Genomic DNA, 23,444 nt, shown 5'->3' on the forward strand with positions numbered 1-23,444 from the left:
TTCAGATCTTTTGCTATGAGACTCAAAATTGAGCTCAAGTGCATCCTGTTTCCATTGATCATCCTCCATTGATCACGTTTCTACAACTTAATGAATCCACCTGTGGTAAATTCAATTGATTGGACATAATTTGGAAAGGCACACACCTGTCTATATAAGGTCCCACAGTTGACAGTGTATGTCAGAGCAAAAATACCAAGCCATGAGGTCAAAGGAATTGTCTGTAGAGCTCCGAGACAGGATTGTGTCGAGGCACAGATCTGGGGAAGGGTTACAAAACATTTCTGCAGCATTGACGGTCCCTAACAACACAGTGGCTTCCATCATTCTTAAACGGAAGAAGTTTTGAACCACCAAGACTCTTCCTTGAGCTGGCCGTCCGGCCAAACTGAGCAATCGGGGGAGAAGGGTCTTGGTCAAGGAGGTGACCAAGAACCCGATGGTCACTCTGACAGGCCTCCAGAGTTCCTCTGTGGAGATGGAAGAACCTTACAGAAGGACAACCATCTCTGCAGCACTCTGCAGCAGGCCTTTATGATAGAGTGGCCAGATGGAGTACACTACTCAGTAAAAAGCAAATGACAGCCTACTAAAGGACTCTCAGACCATGAAAAACAAGATTCTTTGGTCTGATGAAACAAAGATTGAACTCTTTGGCCTGAATGCCAAGCATCACGTCTGAAGGAAACCTGGCACCATCCCTACGGTGAAGCATAGTGGTGGCAGCATCATGCTGTGGGGATGTCTTTTAGCGGCAGGGACTCAGAGACTAGTCAGGATCGAGGGAAAGATGAACAGAGCAAAGTACAGAGATCCTTGATGAAATCCTGCTCCAGAGCACTCAGGACCTCAGACTGGGGCAAAGGTTCACATTCCAACAGGACAATGACCCTAAGCATACAACCAAGACAACGCAGGAGTGGCTTTGGGACCAGTCTCTGAATGTCCTTTAGTGGCCCAGCCAGAGCCCGGACTTGAACCCAATCGAACATCTCTGGAGCGACCTGAAAATAGCTGTGCAGCGACGCTCCACACCCAACCAAATACACACCTGTATTCGGGGAGAAATTCCCTGAATACAGGTGTGCCAAGCTTGTAGCGTCATACCCAAGAAGACGCAAGGCTGTAATCGCTGCCAAATGTGCTTCAACAAAGTACTGAGTAAAGGGTCTGAATACTTAAGTAAGGTATTTCTGTATTTTATTTTCAATATATTTGCAAAGAATAAAAAAAAACATTTTAAGCTTTGTAATTATGGGGTATTGTGTGTAGATTGATGAGGGGAAAATAATATTTAATCGATTTTAGAACATAGCTGTCACGTAACAAAATGTGGAAAGTCAAGGGGTCTGAATACTTTCCGAATGCACTGTTTGTTGACCTAAGAGTTGTGCAAGGTTGGTAGAATCTTATTGAAAACGATTCACAGCTGTAATGGCCACCAAGTATCAACTTTGGGGTGTGAAGACATAAGCAATCAATACATCCTCTTTTTTAGTTTAGTTTTATTGTGAACATTTTTCTATAATTTAAAAAAATGTGGAGCAGGTTGTGTAGATCGATAGGAAAACATTTCTTCTTTAGGTTTAATTTTAAGGCAGCAAAATGTGATGACTGTGTAAGGGCTGTGTAAACTTTCACCAGCGACTGTATGTCCACGTATGGAGAGCTCAGTGGGTATGTTGCTGTGTTTCATCAGGTCTCATAACATATGTTAGGAACTTAGGAGGCTGGTGAGGAGGGGAGTGTTATGACTTTTGAAGTGACTGCCGCATTAAACAGAAAGAAACACCGTTGTCTTTTCTGATTCCCAGAAGACATATTGGGAATCTTAACTACCCCCACCCCATCCACATCTGTGTGTGTGTGTACACACGTGCACGTGACGTGTGTGCACTCATACGTTTGTATGCGTAAACTCATGCAGGGGAGTCCGGTCCCTAAGCAATCCCACTTGCCCTTTCCCTATGTAAACCCTTACTTATTGATATCCAATAGGAGATCTTTGAGTGTTGAGGAAACCACATACAGTTGTTGAGATGAAGGATCCACCGCTGAGGGATAGCCCCCCCCCCCTTTTTATTTGACTGATCGAAATAGATAATATTCCTGACAGCATTATATTTGAATGTATTGGTTTATGTATTATAATCACAAATCACGTGTCTCTCTCCTCTCGTACTTCCTCTCTTACTTCCTATCTTTCTCTCCTCTCCTCGCTCCTCCAACTCAGCTGGGCAGATGACTCCTTAATTATCGGAGAATCAAAGTGGACAGAGCCGCCGCTGACATTCAGAAGCATGGCAAGTGGTGGCCTGCCATTCATCTGGCCCCATTGCAACACAAACCAGATGGACACGGCCCGTCACCAAGTGACATCTCCAGAAAGCCACGTCCCCCTGCCAGTCCTCCCACACCAGAGCCAGAGGAAGATGAAAGGTACGGCCATGGGGAGACCGGTTGTGCCAAACCTGATCTGATGAACAACTGCACAGGGAAGGAATCAAAGTGGCTGGAGGACCTGGTGTATTAGTTGAACAGAAGCTGTTGGAAGATCGACTGCAGTAGGCTGTAAGAGGAGAGAGGCTGGGGAATGCAGGGGATATTACTACTGTAGCTAAATAGACCAAAAATAAGAAGTTATCAATTCCTTGACTATAGTGTGTTGATTAGCTGGGTCTTATATAGTCATATAATAGGTCATATAGTGTATAATTTCATTCTTATTAATTAATACTAGGCCTATTTTGTTAATCGTTTTTAATTACCTTTTGTTGAATGTATATCACTAATATGTACATAAAGTGTGTTCGTGAACCATATACTGTATGCATATATGTGCATTATACTGTATGTCTGTGAGTAAAGGTAAAATGGAGGCACTTAGGATATTGAGATCCACTTGTGTTAGAGGAACATGCCAGCTCCTCCTTACTTGGATTTTACATTTGGTACGACTTCCTCCTGGAGAAGCTGTGGGACTCTGATACTCTAATCGCAGCACGCCAGAGTTTGCTCAATGTCACCTACCAGTGAGCTGCAACCAGGCGCCCATTGCGCCCATCCGGCCGCTTGCACCACAACGACACTGTGTGTGTTGGTTGGTGCCTGCCGTTGCTAGGCTACAGTCGGAGGAATCAAATTCAGGTGGCTTCCACAGCTGTGCTGTAACGTTGCGCACCACGGGCCATCTGTGGCCGCGCTCCCAGCATGCACCTGGACACGATAGGTCAGGAAGAGATGGCCCACCATGCCAACCCGTAGGATCACGTTCCTTGTGGTATAGTCAGAGACAGTAACAACTACTTTAAAGCTAGCATCTGGGATTTCTTTTTCAGCAAAATGCCCCCACCGATTGTTTTGGTATGCAGCTGAGCTGAGGGATCTTTGTATGTTTTATAAAATTGTTTAGTGTTGATATTTCATGATTTGAACTCACACGTTTTTTGTTGCAATTCAGCATTGAGTTGTAAAGAACAATATTTTTTAAATATATGAATTGCAATCATTTAAAACAAATTATCAATGAAATGGCTGTGCAGAACATTTTTCAGGCGGTGGGAATTGAGATCTCTGAAGTGCTGCAATCTTAAAACACACACACACACACACACACAAACACCCCTCTGTGTGAACGCTCATCTTAACCAGAAAATTATTGAGATAATGCTGACCGTTCCTTGAGATCTTGCCTAAAGGCACGTTAGCCCTCAATGCATGAGCGCTTCTCACAGTCATAAGTTTTCTCTCATTTGTTGTGAATAGATCAGCCACCAACAAAGGCATCGTTAGAAGGGGGTTAGGCCCCACCAGGCTTCTACTAATTATGAATGGGGTCTCGGTAATAATTCAAGGGCCCTTGGTGCAGCTGGACGTGGAAGAGGAGCTCACAAATCCAGAGCTTCCATGCTCTGCCCATCTGCCTCGGTTTCCAACCACCTGCCTAACATTCTGACCCACGTTAACTACAAGGATGTAGCTCCATTCTATGGAAGGAGAAAACATATGGTTAACATACTTAGTTTGGTAATGAACGATTCACAATAGTGGTCGAAACATTTATAAATTACCTTGGTGAGCCATAACTCATTTGAGTCATTCTGAGTCATTTGTAACTGAGTAACAGTTGATATCTCACATTTCACAAACAAGCCAGAGGGAATCAGAAGCAGGTTGACATTTACTGTCATGAATCTTGCCCTGGAGGCAGAACTGTGCAATTTCCGCTAGATGGGCCAGCTGAAAAGTCAAAATTGGCAATGTCGTAAACATTTCTGAAAACGTGTTTAAGGCTAGGCACAAGGTTAGAAGTGTGGCTAGGTTTAAATTCAGATTTTATGACTTTGCAGCTGTGCCAACTAGTGATCACTGCAGTACTGCCTCCGGGATATGACACGTCCTAATAATTGCCCATCTGCAAATCAGTTTGAGTAAGTGAATGAGTGATTTGATAATCCTGCCAGATTCATCTACCCTTGAAAATTGTCCTTCTGTTGCATTGCCTGCATTTGGCTCTCTTGTTTTAATGAATAGTGTAGTATTTACATCAAGCAATTTAGTAAATGGACAATTTATTTGTTACTGGGTATTCAATTCAGACAATTTAATTGAAATGACATTTCAAAATGTCAGAAGTGCCATTTATTTTCCAGATTTTTTTAAAGGCTTGAATTTGATATCCCTGCAATTGACCCCCATCTATGAAGATTTTGCAATGTATCCTTGAGCTTTTCACCAGGAGAGGGCAGTGCTCATCTCTAAATTGCCACGTATGTCAGCCTGCCTCTGGCTAAAGAGGGAATTTAAAAGTAAACAAATGTAGTCCAATGGGAAGATCAGTTTTATATCATAACACCTTTCCTCAGGGAACTGGTTCATAAATTCACCAGAGGTTTCAGACCTTCCTAAGTTCTATGATTTATGTGGAGAGGATGTTACAGAGACATAACAGCACACACATTAGACTTTTTTTTTTCAAAACAGCGATAGGCTAAAGTAATCTTAACATCCAAGCAAAGTACTTGCAGGAGTCTTCCTTGGTACGAATCATGCTCCATCGGGAAGTTAAGTGAAATGGACTAGTGGTCCAGGGCTTTCCCCATGCTAACCTTTCAAAATGTTCTTCAGCTTCCCCTTAAAAGTGACAAAATGCTTGGAACGTGGAAACATCGATGGGGATACACTCCATCATTATATCATTGACTGTAATAGAAATCTGATCAGATACAAAAAGGTTGCCACATTTCCCCTTCATCATCTACTAGAACAAAAGCCTTTCCGTATCTCACTATCCTCCATCTCTCCCCCCCTTCTGAGGGAGAGGCTATAGGCACTTTTGGTGGTTTGGTGGATTGGCAGGTCAAGAGGTCCTTCCCTTGCATATCCGTTAATGAATCTCTATGCTTGAGGTCATGTGGGTTGATTGGGATCTCCCATAACACACTAACCAATGATTACACCTTGAGGGGAGGAAGAGGGCTGGGCTGGGAGGAGAAAGGGGGTAGAGCGCCCACAGATTGAAGGCAGGTGCCGCGGCAAATCAAGCCTCATTAGTTGCACCTTCTGCTACTGTGTAGGGTTGATGGCAGATGGAGGCTTGCCCTCACATTACCTCACATCCGATGACTAGGGGATGGGGGGTGCTACTGTCACCCTCTGTCTGATGCACTATTCCTTGGTGTTCTGTTCTGTTCTGTGGTAGGGGTGATGGTAGTGGTGATGGTGGGGAGGTAACTGTGGTGGTGGTGGTAGTAGCGGTGGTGGTAGGGGCATTGGTAGTGGTGATGGTGGGGAGATAACGGTGGTGGTTGTAGCAGTGGTGGGGATGATAAGGGTGTTGGTGATGGGGTGGTGGATGAAGTGTAGTGGTCTTGGTAGTGGTGATGGTGGGGGGAATAGTGGTAGTGATGATGGTGGTGGTGGTGGTAGTGATGAGGGGATGGTGATGGTGGGGGGTAACAGTGGTAGTGGTGGTGGTAGTGATGAGGGGATGGTTGTGATGGTAATGGTGGTGGTAGTGATGGTAAAGGTGGTGGTGATGGTAATGGTGGTGGTAGTGATTGTGGTGGTGGTAGAGATGGTAATGGTGGTGGTAGTGATTGTGGTGGTGGTAGAGATGGTGGTGATTGTGGTGGTGGTAGTGATTGTGGTGGTGGTGATGATAATGATGATGGTGGTGTTGGATGTAGAAGTGCAGGCCAGAGAACGGAACCTGGGGGAGACTCTTGGCACTGTGTGGTTAATCCAGGTAGGAATATCTGTCTGCACAGTCTGGACCCTCAAGGGCAGGCTTATCCAACTCTGTTCCTGGAGAGCTGTAGGTTTTCAATCCAACCCCAGTTGTAACTAACCTGATTCAGTTAATCAACCAGCTAATTATTAGAATCCGCTGCGCTAGATTAGGGTTGAAGCGAAAACCTACAGGACAATAGCGCTCCAGGAACAGGATTGGAGAGCTCTGCTCTAGGGTCAACAGGTACAATATGAGCGACATAGTCTATAATGCCTTCTTATCCCCTTATCTTCTTATCCCCTTATCTTCTTATCCCCTTATCTTCTTATCATCTTATCTTCTTATCCCCTTATCATCTTATCTTATCATCTTATCTTCTTATCCCCTTATCTTCTTATCCGGATCACAGACACTATGAGGTTTAGTGGAGAGGATCCAATTGGTTGAGGTTGGGCACACAGTCAACAACCCCTGCTGTGGCATTGGGTCACACCTGACATCCTGACCCACACTTGACATGCTGGTGTAAGCCACTATTCTACCTTTAATTTGGTGCCTAGTGAATTATGTATCCCACTGGGCACAGACCTCAATTCAACATATATTTCACATTGGTTCAACATAATTTCATTGAAATGACGTGGAAACAACTTTGATTCAACCAGTGTGTGCCCAGTGGGATTTGTTACAAAATAAAGTTATGGTAAACAATTAGGGGCTAAACCATGCAGAGTTTTGTTGATGATCAAGATCATTTAAAAATAAATTCTAAATACCACAGGCTAATGTAAGGAGGCACATTTGTTATTGTTTTGTTCATGAAATGGTGCTGAGGAGCATTCAGCATCGTAAAACAAAATCTGCTGTTCTATCGCACGTGCAATGACATCTGAGGGAAATAAAACCTGTGTTTGTTGTTTGAAGTAACTTCTTTGTTGTTGTAATCAGAGGTTGCAGTTTCATGTTACTGATTCCAGCTTTAATTAACCTGTGTCTGCTTCATATAATTGTAATGTTCCATTAGATGAGGGCGAATGGTGAAATTCCACTAGGAGTGTTGGTGGTTGCTGTACGAATGAGGGCAGAGGGACAATGGGGACTTTGTCTAGACAGGCTAGTGGAGGGAGGGAGGATGAATGGTGGTGGGGTTGTGGTATGGTATCAATGGACTGAACTTTGCCTGTCGTAAGCCGAGAAGCACACAGCATCCCCTGGTCTCTTTTCGTGTTGTTTACACCATAGAAACCACAAGGGGCTACTGTAAGATTTATATTCCATATACTCCATATATTGATGTGTATTGAGGGCTTATCTGTAAAATAGAACTAGTCTCAGCATGACTCCCTGTCAAAATAAAGGTTAAGTACAATTCATAAAGCAGAATTGTATTTGTATAGGCTAGGTGAGAATTTATCATGTGTTTAAGGTCCCATCAATCAAAGTTCAATCAAATGTATTTATAAAGCCCTTTTTACATCAGCAGATGTCACAAAGTGCTATACACAAACCCAGCCCATGACATTTGGTTGAATTTTCAGTTTGAGTTTGAGGACAATTTGCCAGTTCCTCTAAACATTAGGAGTGTGTGGGAACCATAGAGAATGATAAAGGCCTCTTGTGGCCAAAAAGCCATTTTAGAATGGGCAGCGCCATTGAGGGCTTCCACCATGTTTCCCCATTTTAAAGTTGTCAAATGGGTGGGGATTGCTATGGGTTGTAGCCTCAATAGTGCTGCCCATGCTGTCACAGATGCTATAATGGGGCAGATATCAAGAGAATGGCGCCGAAGTAGATGGCTGCCGTTTTACGATCCCTTAACCAATTGTGCTATTGTGTATGTTTTTTTGCATTATTTGTAACTTATTTTGTACATAATATTTCTGTCTACTGACGGAAAATACTTTCTTTAAATCAGAACAGCGATTACCGAGTGGCTAATCTGCCTTTGCCATCGGTACTATTGGCCAACGTACAATCGCTGGATAGTAAATTGGATGAACTAAAAGCACGTATATCCTATATTTGTAAAAAACAGCTCGTGCACGATATCTAAGAAAGTCTCTAGGTTTTGCTCGCCTGAGGTACAGTAGAGTATCTCATGATAAGATGTAGACCACACTATCTACCTAGAGAGTTTTCATCTGTATTTTTCGAAGCTGTCTATGAACCACCACAGACCGATGCTGGTACTAAGACCACACTCAATGAGCTGTATACCACCATAAGCTAACAGGAAAACGCACATCTAGAGGCGGCTCGCCTAGTTGCTGGGGACTTTAATGCAGGGAAACTTAAATCCATTTCTACCAGCATGTTAAATGTGCAACCAGAGTGAAAAAATACTCTACACCACCTTTACTCCACACACAGAGACGTGTACAAAGCTCTCCCTCACCATCCATTTGGAAAAATCTGACCATAATTATATCCTCCTGATTCCTGCTTACAAGCTAAAATTAAAGCAGGAAGCACCAGTGACTCAGTCAATAAAAAAGTAGTGAGATGAAGCAGATGCTAAGCTATAGGACTGTTTTGCTAGCACAGACTGGAATATGTTCTGGGATTCTTCCGATGGCAATGGGGAGCACACCACATCAATCACTGGCTTCATCAATAAGTGCATCAATGACGTCATCTCCACAGTGACTGTACGTACATACCCCAACCAGAAGCCATGGATTACAGGCAACATCCGCACTGATCTAAAGGTTAGAACTGCCCGCTTTCAAGGAGTGGCACTCTAACCCGGAAGCTTATTAGAAATCTCGCTATTCATTGACTACAGCTCAGCATTCAACACCATAGTGCCCTCAAAGCTCATCACTAAGCTAAGGACCCTGGGACTAAACACCTCCCTCTGCAACTGGATCCTGGACTTCCTGACGGGCCGCCCCCAGGTGGTAAGGGTAGGTAACAACACATCCGCCACACTGATCCTCAACACATGGGCCCCTCAGGGGTGCATACTCAGTCCCCTCCTGTACTCCCTGTTCACTCATGACTGCACTGCCAGGCACGACTCCAACACCATCATTAAGTTTGCAATTGACACAACAGGGGTAGGCCTGATCACCAACAACGACAAGACAGCATATAGGGAGGAGGTCAGAGACCTGGCCGTGTGGTGCCAGGACAACAACCTCTCCCTCAACGTGATCAAGACTAAGGAGATGATTGTGGACTACAGGAAAAGGAGGACCGAGCACGCCCCAATCTCATCGACGGGACTGTAGTGGAGCAGGTTGGGAGCTTCAAGTTCCTTGGTGTCCACATCCCCAACAAACTAACATTGTCCAAGCACACCATGGCAGTCGTGAAGAGGGCACGACAAAACCAATTCCCCCTCAGGAGACTGAAAAGATTTGGTATGGGTCCTCAAATCCTCAAAAGGTTCTACAGCTGCACCATCGAGAGCATCCTGACTGGTTGCATCACTGCCTGGTTTGGCAACTGCTCGGCCTCCGACCGCAAGGCACTACAAAGGGTAGTGTGCACGGCCCAGTACATCACTGGGGCCAAGCTTCCTGCCATCCCGGACCTCTATACCCGGCGGTGTCAGAGGAAGGCCCTAAAAATTGTCAAAGACTCCAGCCACCCTAGTCATAGACTGTTCTCTCTGCTACCGCATGGCAAGCGGTACTCGGAGCACCAAGTCTATGTCCAAGAGGCTTCTAAACAGCTTCTACCCCCAAGCCATAAGACTACTGAACATCTAATCAAATGGCTATCCAGACTTTTTGCATTGCCCCGTCCCCCTTCCCTATTTTACGCTGCTGCTACTCTGTTATTATCTATGCATAAGTCACTTTAATAACTCTACCTACATGTATATATTACCTCAAATACCTGGACTAACCTGTGCCCCCACACATTGACTCTGTACCAGTACCCCCCATATATAGCCTCGCTATTGTAATTTTACTTAAATTATTTGTTACTTTTATTTCTTATTTTTCTTTAGGTATTTTTCTTAAAACTGCATTGTTGTTTAAGGGCTTGTAAGTAAGAATTTCACTGTAAAGTCTACACCTGTGTTATTCTGCAGATGTGACAAATACAATTAGTTTTGAATTGATATAAACATGAGTCCTCTATCTATCTCTATGGGGGGAACACAACTGTCTGCCCAACAAAATTCCTCAATAGCAAATGGGAACTGACTACCATTGTGGTGTATCTTTGGAGCTCCCAATAATCTGTCTGTCACCCCCCCGGCAGTAGCAGGGGACAGTAATATGTTATAGAGTGGGTTGTTAGCTTGGGTATATTCTGTGATTGGGTATTGTCACGTCTGCTCCTGTTCCTCCCCTCTGGCATACGACGTCGCCAGAGTACTAACCACCGGTCCTGGGATTCATTATTACGCACACCTGTTAATCATTATGATTCACACCTGGACTCCATTACCTTCATCATTTCCTCCTCTTTATGTCACTCTCCCATGTTCACTCACCAGTTGGTGTTGTTGTTGTGTATTGGTGTTCTGCCTTATGTTCGTGTCTTGGTTTTGTTTTATTAAAACGTTTCTCCTGCTTCTGACTCACTGCCCCATCATTACAGGTATTATGCTCTGCCACATTCTATAAGACAATAGTCTGAAACAAAAACACAATTTGAAGAGCTGTGAACTTCCTCTGACTGTAACTATAAAGTAGTTTTACTCAAGTGGACGAAGGGTCTGTGGCTCTGTATCACCAGAGGCAATCTTCCACCAACCTGAGACTTAAAGAGGTCCGTGTACCCACAACTGACAGCACTTCATACATCTGGACAGAGAACAATTCGAGAGCTTGGGATTATAAGGTTCTATCTGTCATTTTTGTCAAAGTTTCATTATTAACATAGCCCTGTTTTGTTAAATGTTCTCTACCTTTTATAGTACCCGAAATACCCCAATTCATGTTAAGTTCAAAAGAATACAAGATAAAAATCGCTGACACTATTCAAACCAATGGGGGTTCGGAACTTTAAAGCCAGTTATCCCAGAATCATATTTTTGCAGATACGTTTAGTTCCAAGCTCTTGAAATGACAGGACTACTCTAAGGAGCAAGAAGCACTTGCCTGCATGGATTACAGTTGGCTTAAACCTGAAGAAAAAGCAACCATGGCACACCTCAAAAATGAATCAGTGGTATATGGCTTGCTGGCGGTCCTGGGTGTTGTAGGTCTGTCTGTACTACCTTGGTCTGCTGTGGAAAGTCTTCTCACAGGACTCATGTTTGGAACAGGCAGAGATTCATATGAAAGATAAGGAGCTCTATTCAGTCTGTATTGCTGAAGCGTTACAGATTGCGCGATAGAAATGTAAATGTAATTTTTGATTTGATCTGCACACCATGTTGTACTGCACTGTTTTTGCCTGTTTGTGGCCTGCCTGTCAGCTTGCACAATTCTTGCCATTCTCCTTCGACCTCTCAACGAGCTGTTTTCACCCACAGGACTGCGGCTGACTGGATGTATTTTGTTTGTCGCACCATTCTTGGTAAACCCTAGACACTGTCGTGACATGACTATCATTAACGTGATGACTGCTATTTATCGAATAATGACCTACTACATTTAATTATTACTCGATTAAATTAATCATGTAACAATCAACTCATTAGGAATTTGGGGAACCATGGGAAAAGTTGTTTACCGAGTTACTATCCTCTGACTTAATGTTCAGAGTTTATCTAAATAACAGTCAATTATTTATTATTTCCTCATATCAGTCTAATTCTGAACGTTGTTGACTTCAGAAATCTGCACAAACCCTAACCTAAGTGATGAATCAGCGATACACAAATTGGTTTAATTATTTATTCACTAACTAAATAATCACACAGACATACATAAACACACACACACACACACACACACGGTATAGGTTATTGATTACTAACATAATGTAATGAAAACAGTCCCTAGTGGACTAACAAAAACATGACCGTTTGGTTACACAATGGAAAGGGGGTGGGGAAAGATAAAGAGAGGGAGAGACAGAGAGAGTCAACTTATCGTACATACATTTGAAAACTACGCTCAACATATCCAGAATATTTAGCACCCTAACAACCGCTCATTCGGATTAGAAATGCAACATATATTTACGCGTAGATATCTTTCTCTGTCGTCTCTCTGTTGAAACCACTTGGTCCGTCTATGGGGAGTAGTTCGATGTAAGACTGGTTGTCCACCGGAGGTCACAATGTCCTTCTTAGTTGTAGGCTTCTTTGTCTTGGAGTGTTCTTAGAATGGATACCTCCAAGTGTGAGAGGGATCTGTCCTTCCCTCCTGTCTTTGGTCAATTGTCCTAGACTACTTCACATACCCAGCTGCAGACTGTGAATGTTTGGTCTAGTCTTCACCTTCTTCACTCGTCGAGAGTTTCAGAGGGTCTTACCATTTTTTGGTCTTGTAGTTTAAACCATTTCAAAGTGTGAACCACGTCCTCACGTTCTCTGGTCTGTATTTCAATTCTCAGCGAGTCCTTTTTTAGCACTCTGGCCTTGGAGGGCATTCCGTCCTGTTGACACAATGTCTGTGCTCACATCACATGGCGTGGTTACTGACTGGGCCCAGGTTTATATGAAAAGCCATTATCTCATTTAGAAGGCTAAACTCACATTTCTATCTTTTCAAAAGTATTCTTATACTTAATAATTAATTTTATACAACATTTAGATGCAAACCTGATAACTAGGACGTCTACACTTTCAGAGTTACAGTTATCTTGTTATACAGTCTTTCTGATCATTTTAATGCCATCACAAAATAGATATCCATTTTCCATATTCCATCCCTCATCATACTCAACGTTTGGATGTTGAAATATATTGTCCCAGTGTCCGTTGTTAGATGTTGAAGTTTTGTCAAGAGTCTCTCACTACACACAGCACATTCCTTTGTTCAATACTGCAGGGCAAGAGAGAGAAAGTTTATGACCTGCGTTAAGTCATAAAACCGGCCCAACTCCCCCCTTCCTCTCTGGTGGGAGAGAGGGGGGGGTTTGGCTATCTGTCATCCCTTTGCCGAGCTGATCTGGCGCCTTTGATCCTCACCAAGGAGAGAGAGTCATGACAACACTGTCATGCGTGAAAAGCCCAGGAGGCTGTTTCTAAGATACTGGAACTGGACAATCATACCACGCTCCAAGTCACTTAGGTCACTCGTTTTGCCCATTCTAACATTCAATCGAACAGTAAATGAAAGCCTCAATACCTGTCTGCCTGCTTTATATAGCAAGCCACGGCCACTTGACTCACTGCCTGTAGGAGCTAACCATTTTCATGAACCAGATGGTGTACCGAATACACTGGCCACTGAGTGTATGTCGCAATACTAAGAAAACACAGAATGACAGTCATTTTATATTTTTCAGATCCACTTAGCCTCCTTTGAGAAAACCCCTAGAGATCTTATCAGAGGATATTGTTGTGTACAACGTTCAAGGCCCATAAGCATTCACTTGAAAGTCCCTTTAATTAAAGCACATCCCTCAGTGTGAGAGTCTAACTTCTTATTTTTTCCTACGTTCTACAGCTTGTGATGTGAGCTTCTCATGCAAATGAGGGCTGCATTTCTGGACATCTAAAACCACATTGATTTAAATGGATCTGCTGAAGAGGGCCTCTGTATGCTTTGGAACTAACGAAGTGAAAAAACACATATGGGACCTCTTTTTTTTTTTCTCCCTCCGACGCTCTCTCCCTATGCCCAGATCCACACGCCTGCCATATGGGAGTGGATGAGAGGAGGGAAAGGATGGAAGCAGCACCTAATGCACATTCAGTCTCATTCCCAAACACAGCTGAAGGAATCAAAAGTCTCTCTTGTCTCTACTGTAGCTTGCTCTCTTGAGCTCGTGTAAGTGAAGGTCACCCTAAACGTCTGCTTGAAGAGTCTTGTTAGTCCATTTACTTTATTTTGTCTTGACTGGACATGCCCAGGTACTGAAAGAGGGTGAGGGAATAAGTCTGGGAACATTGAATGTATCAGATCAATTTATGCAATTACACACTTTCACAATAAAATATACCTTTTTGCATGTGAACAGGTTATACAGTCCTTGGCTGCACACACTCCAGTGGGCAGAATTTGGCATGGGACGTCATAATGACGTCATTTTCTGGTTGAAATCTGTTTTTTGGGTTGAAGAGATTCCAGTTTACAACCACATAAATATGCATTTTTCTCACCAATAAAAATGTGTAAGATTTAGACAGTGTACAACCTGACCATGACTTCACAAAACAAGCTGATGTCTTTTCAACTAACTTTGCACACAACCAGGATGGCATTGTTCTTATTTTATACAGTCGCTGTAACCTTCCCCTGAATCTAATTTCATAGAGATGGCTTGGAGATAAAGTTGGAAAGTGTCAAGTGGAGAATTCTGATGTGCTCCAGCCAGGCTAGAGCTCTGGAAGCCGTTAGAGCTAGGCCTAGTGGAGCTTTAGCAGAAGGGACAGTAAAAGTTAAACAGGTCAGGAACTCTAAAGCTGGAAGGTATGATGTGAGTTGTATAATCATGCTGAGTAGGATCCGAGGAGAAGACTTATTTGCTCTATAACCTTTACCATTGTGGATAAGGATTATTTTCAAAGTTTAGGCTACATTCTTATCAAATCTAGAGACAGCAATAAAAAATGCACAGCAAAGATGTAGTCCTATGGCCACAGGGCAGTTCTGGCAAATGCCAGATGGGCTGGTCCATTTTTAGCTGGACTAACGGCTCCATTCAATCCGTATCGCGGAAGTTCAGCTTTACAGCGTGATTGCAATTTAAAGTTCCCGCTGTCATAACTCTCCTGTGACGATCTGAAGGATCAGGTTAGTGGGTCCGCTCTACAGCATGCTCTCTCTAGAGGGGGAATGTCATGACTCTCCTGTGATGATCTGAAGGATCAGGTTAGTGGGTCCGCTCTACAGCATGCTCTCTCTAGAGGGGGAGAGCTGGAAGTCTGCTGTTTTATGACGGTCATAAAATACGCTGCCCCTATGCTCTGTAGTGTTCGAGATTGGAATGTAAACTCTGGAACACAGAGAGACCCTTGGACATCAAAAGTTTGAATAATTAAACAATGTTTCTATTTTTGAGAATGTGAGAATGGTCCGTGGACACTTAACCTGTCTGGGCAAGGTGGGACGTTTGCGTCCCACCCTAGTCAACAGCCAGTGGAATCGCGTCGCGCGAAATACAAAACCTCATAAATGCTATAACTTCAATTTCTCAAACATATGACTATTTTACACCATTTTATAGATACACCTTTCCTGAATCGAACCACGTTGTCCGATTTCAAAAAGGCTTTACAGCAAAAGCAAAACATTAGATTATGTTAGGAGAGTACCCTGCCAAAAAAATCACACTGCCATTTTCAAAGCAACTAGATGCATCACAAATACCCAAAACACAGCAAAATGCAGCACTAACCTTTGACAATCTTCATCAGATGACACTCCTAGGACATCATGTTACACAATACATGCATTTTTTGTTCGATAAAGTTCATATTTATATATAAAAACAGCATTTTACATCGGCGCGTGACGGTCAGAAAATATTTTCCCTCAAATGCTTCCGGTGAATCAGCGCTACAATTTACAAAATTACTATTCGAAAACATTGTTAAAATGTAATATTGTCATTCAAAGAATTATAGATTAACATCTCGTGAATGCAACCGCATTGCCACATTTAAAAATAACTTTACTGGGAAATCACACTTTGCAATAAACGACGTGGTATGCTCAGAAAAATAGGCTAGGCGATACATGTTAGCGCCATCTTGGAACCATCAACCATCAAAAATACTATTGTAAATATTCCCTTACCTTTGATTATCTTCATCAGAAGGCACTTCCAGGCATCCCAGGTCCACAACAAATGTAGTTTTGTTCGAAAAAGTTAATAATTTATTTCCCAATAGTTCCTTCTTGTTAGCGCGTTCCGAAGGCTACTCATAATGTACTGAAGCGCGCGGGACTTGTCGTCACGAATGTGCAAAAAAATAATATTTACGTTCGTTCAAACATGTCAAACGTTGTATAACATAAATCTTTAGGGCCTTTTTCAACCAGAGCTTCAATAATATTCAAGGCGGATGATTGCATTGTCTTACTAAGCGTTTCGGAACAAAAGGTTTCCCATGTGCGCCCGCGTCATAGTAGTTAAAACTTTGGGTCAGTTTCTACCATAGAAGACTCAAACCACTTTGTAAAGACTGTTGACATCTAGTGGAAGCCTTAGTAAGTGCTAAATGATTAATAAGTCCCTGTGTGTTTCAATGGCAAAGGTTTGAAGTGATTCCACACATCAGATTTCCATTTCCTGTTAGGATTTGTCTCAGGGTTTTGACTGCCATATGAGTTCTGTTATACTCACAGACACCATTCAAACAGTTTTAGAAACTTTAGAGTGTTTTCTATCCAAATCTACTAATTATATGCATATTCTAGTTACTGGGCAGGAGTAGTAACCAGATTAAATCGGGCCCGTTTTTTATCCGGCCGTGCAAATACTGCCCCCTATCCCCAACAATTTTAAGGGACAGTCATGTCGAGTGTGTTTCATTTGATGATCTCATGAAGAACAGGAAACACACAACTATATCTCTTAAAGTGTACATTTCTCAGCTGTCAGGTTTACTTCTGAATGTTGTGTTAGATGGATGAATAAGTATAAGAATTATTTTGAAAACAGTCTTCTAAATGAGAATTAGTTGTTTTATGGTAAATTATGCACAGTCAGTAGCCACACCCAGGTGGGCACAAACATGATGAGACGGCCCTTTTCTACCCAAGTATAAGAGCCCCCATGACACAATTCACACCAGACCACACAAACCACGGTGTAAGCTAAGGTTGCAAATGGTTGAATTTCTAAGACCAAAACATGCCGGATGACTCGTGTGTAAAGTGGTTTAAACTACAACTCCACCAAAGGACAAGACCAGAGAACGTGGAGATCAGTCCCACGTTGAAATGGCAAAGAAATCTACCAACTTAAGATCAGTTATGCAGACTGCAGCTGTTTAAATAATTTAGTCTGGTAACGCAGACAATTCTAAGAAGATTTTCGAATGGTACTCGGAAGTATCCATTATAACAACTAAGCCTGTCGTATCCATTACGAACACAACCAGAGACTTTCTGTCGATTGACTCTCCAGCAGATGGACGGGCGACCACAGAGAGAGACGACAAGACATACACTCGTAAATATGTAAATTGCTATTTATTTTTTTAATGAGTGGTCGTTCATGTAAAGTATTAACAATTTCTATGAATGTAGTTATGAGCTAAGAGTTTCCCGCTGTTGAGCAGTCCACACCCCCTTTCAAATCAAATCAAATGTATTTATATAGCCCTTCTTACATCAGCTGATATCTCAAAGTGCTGTACAGAAACCCAGTCTAAAACCCCAAACAGCAAGCAATGCAGGTGTAGAAGCACGGTGGCTAGGAAAAACTCCCTAGAAAGGCCAAAACCTAGGAAGAAACCTAGAGAGGAACTATGAGGGGTGGCCAGTCCTCTTCTGGCTGTGCCGGGTGGAGATTATAACAGCACATGGCCTAGATGTTCAAATGTTCATAAATGACCAGCATTGTCAAATAATAATAATCATAGTAGTTGTCGAGGGTGCAACAAGTCAGTAACACAAGAGTAAGTGTCAGTTGGCTTTTTCATAGCCGATCTTTGAGAGTATCTCTACCGCTCCTGTTGTCTCTAGAGAGTTGAAAACAGCAGGTCTGGGACAGGTAGCACGCCCGGTGAATAGGTCAGGGTTCCAGCAGGTCTGGGACAACAGGTCTGGGACAGGTAGCACGTCCGGTGAACAGGTCAGGGTTCCATAGCTGCAAGCAGAACAGTTGGAACTGGAGCAGCAGCACGGCCAGGTGAACTGGGGACAGCAAGGAGTCATCAAGCCAGGTAATCCTGAGGCATGGTCCTAGGGTTCAGGTCCTCCAAGAGAGAGAAAGAAAGAAAGAGAGAATTAGAGAGAGCATATTTAAAGTCACACAGGACACCGGAAAAGACAAGAGAAATACTCCAGATGTGACAGACTGACCCTAGCCCCCCGACACATAAACTACTGCAGCATAAATACTGGAGGCTGAGACAGGAGGGGTCCGGAGATACTGTGGCCCCATCCGATGAAACCTCCGGACAGGGCCAAACAGGTAGGATATAACCCCACCCACTTTGCCAAAGCACAGCCTCCACACCACTGGAGGGATATCTCCAACCACCAACATACCTTTCTTTTGTCTATCAAGCCGTCATATCGGTTTCGTCAGCTAGGGACTTTTTCTTTGTATCATGTAGTAACCCAAATATCTACTGCTTGTTTGTTATGTAATTCTGTGATTATTTAGTTAGTTAGTAAATAAATAATTGAGCCAATTTGTATATCGCTGAGTCATGATTTAGGCTAGGGTTCGTGCAGATATCCAAGGGTTTGCGACATTCAGTAATGAGAACTGATGAGGTAATAATAATAAGATATGGAAATATCTGAAGAGTTATAGTTGGGAAATTGACACTCTATAAACAACATTTTTCCGTGGTGCCACAACTTCCTAGTTAATTAAAGTTTACATGATTAGTTTAATCACATAATAATAATTACACATAGAGAATTGATTTGATAAAATAACAGTCTTCACATTTAATGATAGCCCAGACACGACACCTCTTTAGCGGAGACTGCATTCACAGTAAACGCTGCATATGTTGGCTCACTCTATCACGCAATCTATGATGCTTAAGTGATACAGATTGAATAGAGCCCTAAATTGGGGTTTTAATCCAGAATGATCATTATTTGACTAATAATGGGGGGCCTCAAAGACAAAAATGAGCCTGTGTTAGAAATGCCAGATTCTGTGGTAGTACTTTTCTGTTTCATTCAGCTTCCAAAAGCTTTCTCCCCACTGAACACAACCCAGGGGTAAAGCTCCACCACCTTAGGATGGGAAGTAGCATAAGTACAAAGAAGCTGAACAGATGTGAGCAAAAACATCTTCCTTTCTAAACCTAAGTAAATCATAGAGTAAATCAAAATATTTTGAAAACAGACCCCACCCAGTTAATCTGGTTGGTGTGGATTAGGCTACATTAACACAACAGCTCCTAACGTAAACGATAATGACACCCCACACTTCCCCCAAGTGGCAAAGCAATACGAGCACATCAGAAGCTATACATTGGGCTGTTTATCACACAATTACATTTTGATGAAGTCAATGTCCTTCTCATCAACTGTCACTTTAACTCACGACTGTCCAGCAAGTAAAAGCCTGGTTTGGATGCCATTCCCCCTCTTTTAGTCATTTTCTCTCGCCCCATCGTTCCTTTGCATATCTGCCAATTCGCCAATAAATACATTATGATAATTTCTGCTAATAACCAGAGACAGTGCCAGAGAAGGAAAGAAAACAACAGAATTTTCAGTGAAAAGTGTTTCTCCATAGAACACTTTAAGCCCATTTCCTGTGACAAAATTCGGTAGTTTTTGTGTTGTGGGAAACTAAAACTATGGTGCGAAGTAGGTATGGAGTCTATTGCCAGCTCGCTTGCGCCAGCCAGAATGGCATCACGTAGCGGCTACTGCCGACGCCAACTAACAAACAGCAGGTGACCTCCCCCACTCTCCATTTGCCAAGCTTCACACCTGCTTATTAGCCAATCTTCTGTGTTTAATATAATGCAAGTGCCAGCTTGCCGTAGAACCAAACGCAGCACATACACATCTGTCTATAAACATACATGTAGAAATGCACACATACTTACTGTATGTATCAATGGAACAGTTCCACAGAAGTGCGAGTCTGATCCTTCAAACACAACAACATAATGGGTCCACTAGATTAAACACAAATCTCCTTTTTTGACCGAGTAAGGTTTATCAGCTCTTTTTTCATTTCCATTTCTGCTATGGATCAAACACTTCCCGTTCAATGTCAGGCACATGATGTAGACCAGACCTGTTTTTGAAACATGACTAAATAAAATTACTAATACAATTGCTTAGAGAAAGTTTAACAACTAATATATTTTTTTTCACAAAAGGGTAGGGATCAAAATTATTGACACTCCTGTTTTCAATACCTTTCAATACCTCACCTTGCGAGGATATTGTACACCATTCCTACATACAGAATCCTTCCACATCCTTGATATCCTTTGCCTGTGCTTATGGACTGCCCTCTTTAATTCAAACTACAGTTTTTAATGGGTTTCAAGTCCGGAGACTGAGATGGCCATTGCAAAATGTTGATTTTGTGGCCAATTAACAATTTATTTGTGGATTTTGATGTGTGCTTGGAGTTATTGTCTTGCTGGAAGATCCACTTGTGGCCAAGTTTCAGCCTCCTAGCAGAGGCAACCAGGTGTTGGGCTAAAATATCCTGTACTTGGTAAAGTTCATGATGCCGATAACCTTAACAAGAGTCCCAGGACCAGTGGAAGCAAAATAGCCCCATACCATCAAAGATCCACCACCATATTGTACAGTAGGTATGGGCTTTATTTCTATGGAAGTCTATGCGTGACTTAATTCAATCTTAAATTGTAACGGGCAAATGACACATCAATATCATGTTTGAAAAATACATTTTTTTTGTCAAAATTCAAATTCAAAATAATATACTGCTCAAAAAAATAAAGCGAACACTTAAACAACACAATGTAACTCCAAGTCAATCACACTTCTGTGAAATCAAACTGTCCACTTAGGAAGCAACACTGATTGACAATACATTTCACATGCTGTTGTGCAAATGGAATAGACAACAGGTGGAAATTATAGGCAATTAGCAAGACACCCCCAATAAAGGAGTGGTTCTGCAGGTGGTAACCACAGACCACTTCTCAGTTCCTATGCTTCCTGGCTGATGTTTTGGTCACTTTTGAATGCTGGCGGTGCTTTCACTCTAGTGGTAGCATGAGACGGAGTCTACAACCCACACAAGTGGCTCAGGTAGTGCAGCTCATCCAGGATGGCACATCAATGCGAGCTGTGGCAAGAAGGTTTGCTGTGTCTGTCAGCGTAGTGTCCAGAGCATGGAGGCGCTACCAGGAGACAGGCCAGTTCATCAGGAGACATGGAGGAGGCCGTAGGAGGGCAACAACCCAGCAGCAGGACCGCTATCTCCGCCTTTGTGCAAGGAGAAGCAGGAGGAGCACTGGCATAGCCCTGCAAAATGACCTCCAGCAGGCCACAAATGTGCATGTGTCTGTTCAAACGGGCAGAAACAGACTCCATGAGGGTGGTATGAGGGCCCGACGTCCACAGGTGGGGGTTGTGCTTACAGCCCAACACCGTGCAGGACGTTTGGCATTTGCCAGAGAACACCAAGATTGGCAAATTCGCCACTGGCGCCCTGTGCTCTTCACAGATGAAAGCAGGTTCACACTGAGCACATGTGACAGACGTGACAGAGTCTGGAGACGCCGTGGAGAACGTTCTGCTGCCTGCAACATCCTCCAGCATGACCGGTTTGGCAGTGGGTCAGTCATGGTGTGGGGTGGCATTTCTTTGGGGGGCCGCACAGCCCTCCATGTGCTCGCCAGAGGTAGCCTGACTGCCATTAGGTACCGAGATGAGATCCTCAGACCCCTTGTGAGACCATATGCTAGTGCGGTTGGCCCTGGGTTCCTCCTAATGCAAGACAATGCTAGACCTCATGTGGCTGGAGTGTGTCAGCAGTTCCTGCAAGAGGAAGGCATTGATGCTATGGACTGGCCCGCCCGTTCCCCAGACCTGAATCCAATTGAGCACATCTGGGACATCATGTCTCGCTCCATCCACCAATGCCACGTTGCACCACAGACTGTCCAGGAGTTGGCGGACGATTTAGTCCAGATCTGGGAGGAGATCCCTCAGGAGACCATCCGCCACCTCATCAGGAGCATGCCCAGGCGTTGTAGGGAGGTCATACAGGCACGTGGAGGCCACACACACTACTGAGCCTCATTTTGACTTGTTTTAAGGACATTACATCAAAGTTGGATCAGCCTGTAGTGTGGTTTTCCACTTTAATTTTGAGTGTGACTCCAAATCCAGACCTCCATGGGTTGATAAATTGGATTTCCATTGATTATTTTTGTGTGATTTTGTTGTCAGCACATTCAACTATGTAAAGAAAAAAGTATTTAATAAGATTATTTCGTTCATTCAGATCTAGGATGTGTTATTTTAGTGTTCCCTTTATTTTTTTGAGCAGTATATATTGCATTATCATTTCCCTGATTGAATACGCATATTGCCTGCCAATTTGAAAAAGAAATGGCAAAGTCTGTTTCATATTTCAGTTCAATGGTACTATCCAGTAGAACACTGACACAGAATATTATTTTTATGTAAACGCTTCCCATGTTTGCCATTTAATTTCCTTGTGACCGCATGAATTGTGAAAAAAAGAAATTGAATTCTCAATTGCAGTTGACAATGTTTTTCCATACTCTGTGTGGTTTAAGTCTATCAAAATTCAAATGATCTATGAAATTCGATAAATCAGTTGCAATGCTTCATTTTGCTATTTCGTTTCCTCATTCCTCCTTTGTATTTTCAATGTGTTAGACATGTCAATCAAACACTGTGGGCGGGGTTTCGGTAACGTGAGGCAGAAGAGGTTGCCTGGACATGCTAGCAATAGATACACATGGCGATGTGTGGCTTGATGTGACCACGCCCCCGAGTGGGGTACAGATCTAGGGTACTCCTATGTAATTAGCCTAACTTTGACGTCATCCTAAGCAAACTCCTGACACCTTTTTGTCATTTCAATAAATGTTTTCATCAGCGTCCCGTGTCGTTATTAACATACAGTACTTGGCTGTCACAACAACAAATGATTTGCATAATACTTATTCTACCCCACTAATTTGTTACCCGACATGCTTTCATCTATAGTAAAGCTAGTAAAACTGTTGCATTATACTGACGTCACTGTTTGTTTACCCCTAGCTTTTTCTAGCAAAAGAAGTTAATCTCAATGTAATTCGCTAGTCTTAGATATGCCACTTAACTACTTCAAGTCTTTGCCTACCCTTGAACGGTCTGGTATTTAAAAAGTTGATTCTTGTTGGCTTGCCTATATGTCCTTTCAACTTGGCAGGGACCAGCTGTGCAGACAATCCTACCAAATGGCCCAGGTTTACACAGGCAATACACATAGCTAGTTACAGTAGATACAAACAAGTGTTAGCTAGCGACTTACC

This window comes from Salmo trutta, chromosome 8 (genome assembly GCF_901001165.1).
Source record: "Salmo trutta chromosome 8, fSalTru1.1, whole genome shotgun sequence".
Classification (NCBI taxonomy): Eukaryota; Metazoa; Chordata; class Actinopteri; order Salmoniformes; family Salmonidae; genus Salmo; species Salmo trutta.